Here is a 6,000-nt window from a genome sequence, read left to right as displayed (position 1 = left end):
AATATATGGCTTTGTCTTTAGCCGGATGTCAAGCAATCTGGATAAAAGGTATTCTTGATGAAATTCAAGGAAAAACAGAATATCCAATACCTATTTATTGTGACAACAAGTCCACAATATGTCTTGCAAAAGATCCAGTTTACCATGGCAAGAGCAAACACATTAGAGTTAAGTATCATTTTATTCGAGACTTAATCAAGAAAGAAGAAGTAGAAGTGTTGTTCTGTGCTACGAAAGATCAAACTGCAGATATCATGACTAAAGCACTGCAAAATAAAGATTTCTCCAGACTGAAGGCTCGTCTCAATATGGAAACTATCTAGCTTACGGGAGGGTATTAGATAAATACACTTATATATGATTATTAACCTAGATAGTGTGACAAATGTTATTAGTATTAATATAGACTAAGTATGCAGCGGTTTTAATACCCGGCTGCAAGTATATGTAATAAACATCCTGTATATTTTTCATTTTATCAATTCATAACCGTATGAACATAATCTTCATTCTCTCAAAATCCCATAAACCCTAGAAACGCTAACAATTAATACATTGATGCCTTACCATTATAACCCTTGGAGGCAATGGTTGATAACAGACATACATGTCTGGTTAACTATAACTACCATAACTAAAATAGTTAGTATTAAAGTCTAGATAATAACACATCAATAGAAGATCAGAGCTTTTCTAAATGAAAAAAAAATGCATGATGTACATATTAAGTTGATACAAAAGCAAGTGGTAAAGACTTAGGGGTTGTTTGTTTACCTTTTAATGAGGTTCTTAATGGTTCAGACCTTCCTTTTACTGGTTCAACATTTAATGGTTCAGACTGTTTGTTTCGCGAGCAAATGTCTGAATGGTTCAGACATTTGCCTCTGGATGGTTAATAATTATCTAGAGTCCGATTGGTTAAGACATCTAATCTGAATTGGTCAAACATTTGCCTCTGAATGGTTAAACATTATACTTGCTCTTAATTGTTCAGACCTCTTACTGGTTCAGCACTTAATGATTCAGACCTTTTACTGATTCAGCACTTAACCATTCAGAAGTTGCCAAACAGCCCCTTAACAACTAATATATTCAGTCCCTAAAAAGTTTAACTATTATTCCTTGAATATACTAAATTCTAGGGTTATTTTTCTTAACAGCAATAGTGAATTAGAACTTCAATTGAATATACTAAATTCTAGGGTTATTTTTCTTAACAGCAATAGTGAATTAGAACTTCAATAAAGTGACCGAGTGACGGAACATGCTACATTGGTGTATGATAAACAAGTGTTGATTAAGATGCAACTTTTTTTTTCATATATTGTGTAATTGTGCTCAAGGGTGGGAGTTATACAGATATTGCAGAAAAGTTACCCGTGTCAGACGAGTTTTGCAATCATCGTTGACATGGAGAAATATGCGAGCGAAAAGCTCCTGTGCCCTCCAACCAGTGAAAATCTCCGTTCCAGGTATCTTCTTCTGCTTTCTGTTTTTCCAAGAGCCTGACCAATCTATGTGTTCCTTGGTTCCGTAAAATGGTCCATAGTAATAGAATAACACATCTTGCATTGCCTTGCTACCCATAAATTTCTTCACAAGATGAAAGTTCTTGCCAAATATATATAAACCAAGAATAAATGCATCATTATAAAGTATAGGGGCTGCAGGAAGCCGGACGTCTTTTTCTTCTATGCCTATGAATTTGTTCTCTTCATTTTTTATTGTTCCTTTCGTAGCTATGTCCGGAACGTTTGCTTGGTGCTTCTCTCCGATTTGAGCTCTCTTTTTTGGTTCTCCGAAAATGTCACCAGAAGATTGCTCATATCTAAGCCACGCTGAACAACGATCACCTGCTTTCATTCTGTTACCCACACAAAAAGAAAATAGAAAGAATTTATGAGCTCTCAATGTCAATCAAATAAAATACGCCGTCTTAAATGCGTAAACAAGTTAAGTCTGATCGACCAAGTCGCGAGACGCTACATTTAAGTACCCCCGGGATTATAAGTACTTCATTTTCTAGATCAGTTAACAACAAAACTACCTAAAGTAACATCATTTTCTAGATTATGTATGCATAATTAGGAACTCCCTGATCATACATACTTCATGTTGCATATATAGGCACTTTTACAGAAAGGTAACTTGCACAATATTGATTCATATATAAAAGAAGAGCTGGAGTACTTAATCCTTGATCAGCCAATTCATTCTTGCGTTATATATAGTTACTGTATCGTTAGTAGACCATATATTTTTGCAATTTCAAAGCAATCAAATCATATATAGGGTTATGAAAGTAGATGAACAAACTATGTACTAAACCAATAAAAATAAAAACCAATGAGAGATTGTCCAGTTCAAGTTTTAATAAAATTACACACATGACAAAGCACCTATGTCCTAATATAAAGGAAGTGTCATTTACCTAGGTGTTTAATTACATAAGATTTAATATTACAGTTCTAGTGTAAGAAATTGTTACAAACAATTAAACTAAATAAGATTATCAACACTCACAAAAAACTAAACTCAGATCCATTCTTGTACACTCATAAATCATAACCAAATGTTTACTTCTCAGATCCATAAGATCCCAAATTGAAGAAAAATTAACATTTATTGTAAGTGTTAATGCATTTTAAGAATCTACACTAATTTAATCTACAAAAGGGAAAACCATTTTTTTAATGAACACACAACATATCTTACATAACTCACTAATCACACAATTTTCTAGAATTCAATACACTGGTTTTTACATAGAACAAAACTGAAGAAGAAAGCTTGCTAACTTAATCTTGATTGTAACTTGAAGATGCAAAATTAAAAAATAAACCTAGGGGTTTTGATCTTTTTTTATATCAAATTTAAACCCTTTTATGATGTTTTGAATTGAAGAATTGTTTTATATACACATCTTGATTGTAACTTGAAGATGCAAAATTAAAAAAAAAATAAACATATGGGTTTTTATTTTTTTTAAATTAAATTCAAACCCTTTTGTGATTTTTTGAAGAATTGTTTTATATACACATAGGCATTAAAAAGTAACATTATAATAACCAAAATTGTAGATTACAAACTAAATGGTGAATTGGTGATTGATCGAAGATTGAAGCTATAAAATCACCTTTTGAACGGAAGTGAAGTTGATATACTAGGGTGACAATGTTCTTCACCGCTTGCAAAATAGAGGTTGAGGAAAGTTGAAAGAGAAAGTGAGACATATAAAGGTTTATATGGTTGAGTTGACTATTAAATGAATATTAAATGCTTTTTCCCTCAAAATCTGCCTTTTTTACTTTTGTTTAATTTAAAAATAGTTTGATAATTATTATTTATTGCTATAGATACATGCATATTTAAGTCTGTAGTTAAAAAAAAACTAGTTTTTTTCCTATGCGCTTCGTAGTGGGAGTGCGGTCGTTTTTTCCTCGCGGTCGTTATCGGTTTGGCTTGTCAAAATTATAAAAGCGGCTAGTGATTCCGTGATTCCGCACTGGTACCTATGTTGTTCGCACATAAGTGATTGAGTTCATCAGAGTACCGTAAAGGTAGCTTCACTCGCTATAGCCTAGAATACCAAAAGATATACACGATTTTGAATACGACTTTGTTTTCAAAGAAATCTACACCCAAACTTAAAAAAAATGAGTCGCGCATTCCCTTTTTTTTAATTAAAATAGATGTTATGTATTTAATAAAAGTAAATATATAGCTATCTAATGATACTTGAGTGTGTGTATAGCTTTAGTTATGATTTATACACTCTTACATAATTACACAATCCTTTTTTTCTCTATGTTATCACTATACAGAAATAGAAGGCTAATGTGATTCTTCATATTCTTCATTTAAACTTTGTAATTAACTGAAAGTATGTGCGTACCGCACGCGTGCGCGCACGTGTGTGTATATATATATATATAGGGTCAGGATTTACAGAGAACGGTGAAAAGTGTGAGAACGGTGAGAACGATTTTGGTGATGATATGTGGCATTGATGCTAAATTACACTAAGGGGTAATATTGTCAAAAAAAACCACTCACATGAACTGAACTGGGTGTTCAAATAAAACGCCATAAAAACACCCAATTCAGAAGAACAACACCATGAAAATACTTAGTTAAAAACGCCATAAAACACCCAAAAGTTGAGAACGCTATAAAACACTCAGTTCAGAAAAACGCCATGAAAATACCTAGGTAAAACGCCATAAAAACACCTAACGCCATAAAAATACCTAGTCTAAAACGCCATAAAATACCCAGTTCAGAAAAACGCCATAAATCCCAGTTAATTTTTTTCGAAAAGTATATCAATAGTATACTCGTTGGAAAGATAAAAAAATGTTGAGTTTTATGGTGTAATTTTTTTCGAAAAATAATCACATATAAAAAAAATTATTGTCGTTTAAATATGATGGGGAAATGGCATGTGATTAGCATGTGCACCTTTGTTTGAATCTTCCTATTTTACGCCTCCTGGTAGTTCCAAGACTACTATTATTTACAAAAATGCGACCGCATCAATCTCAGCCACAAACCACTAAGATCTTGTGGCTGAGAATCGTTCTCACACTTTGAGGCGTTCTCTTCTGATCCTGTTCCTATATGTATGTATATATATATAGGGTGGGAGTTGGCTACAAAGTCAATTTTTCCTACAAAGTGTAGGAAGTGTTCTAAGGGTGACATGTGACATTTAGAGATTTTATATTAAAGGGCATAAAGGTAATTGAATAATTAACTTATTTATGGAAGATTTATTTCTTAAACAAAATAAGGAGATTTTTAAGGAAACAACATATCTTTTAAGAATTCAAAATTGTCAGTTACTTATAATACAAAGAACGTATATAGAACAAATTAATATGACATGCGATCACTCATGAACAAATTCTTGACGTTGTGTTTTAGAAGTTATTGGTTTATTCACGTTGTGTTTATTTCAGTTACAAGTGTAAACAACTTACATTTCCGTATAACACACTGGTATAAATAGTTTAGATTCTGTATAATACACTAATATAACTAACTTACATTCCGCATAACACACCAGTATAAACAACTTACATTCCATATAACACACCAGTATAAACAACTTAGATTTCGTATAACACACCAGTATAAACACCTTCGATCGCCAGTATAACACAGTAGTATAAACAACATAGATTTTGTATAACACACAAGTATAAACAACTTTGATCGCCAGTATAACACACTAGTATAAACCACTTAGATTTCGTATAACACACCAGTATAAACAGCTTCGATCTCCAGTATAACACACCAGTATAAACAACTTAGATTATGTATAACACACCATTATAAAAGCTTGCACTCTGTATAACACACTAGTATAAACAGATTAGATCGCAAAAAAAAAAAAAGAAAAGAAAAGAAAAGAAAAAACACGTATGAACATTTTTTTGGAATAGATTATAGTGTTATTGTTCTCCATTGTTTGAATGTTCTTGAATCATGTTGATGTTTAGATCCATGATTTTAGAGATTTATGGTTAATTAACGAAGAAATGGCTAGAATAAAGGAAGTGATGGTAGTTTCTTTATTTAAAACATGATTAATGACTACAATACCCCTTGCGTATTAAATGAATCAATAACTAAAACAAAAATATTACAAAAATGCCACCCAACTAATCTCAACCATTGATCAAACACATCTAGTGGCACAAAATACTTCCTACACTTTGTAGAAAAAACACACTTTGTAGAGGAACCTCACCCTATATATATATATATATATATATAGGGTTAGGTTCATTATTAAATCGTGTTTTACTAAATACATATAATAATTATTATTGTTAAATAAATTTATAAAGTATAGGGTTTGATAAAAATTAAAAGTAAGGGTTAGATTCATTTGTGAACAACCTCTTTGATTATGAACACTAGTGAACTAATCATAGCGCTTGATTATCTATATACAATCAATGGTCAGGATTTGATGATGAAAATACGCTA

The sequence above is a fragment of the Helianthus annuus genome, chromosome 1 (assembly GCF_002127325.2).
Source record: "Helianthus annuus cultivar XRQ/B chromosome 1, HanXRQr2.0-SUNRISE, whole genome shotgun sequence".
In the NCBI taxonomy this organism is placed as follows: Eukaryota; Viridiplantae; Streptophyta; class Magnoliopsida; order Asterales; family Asteraceae; genus Helianthus; species Helianthus annuus.
The sequence above is the reverse complement of the archived record's forward strand: the minus strand, read 5'-3'. Positions refer to the sequence as shown.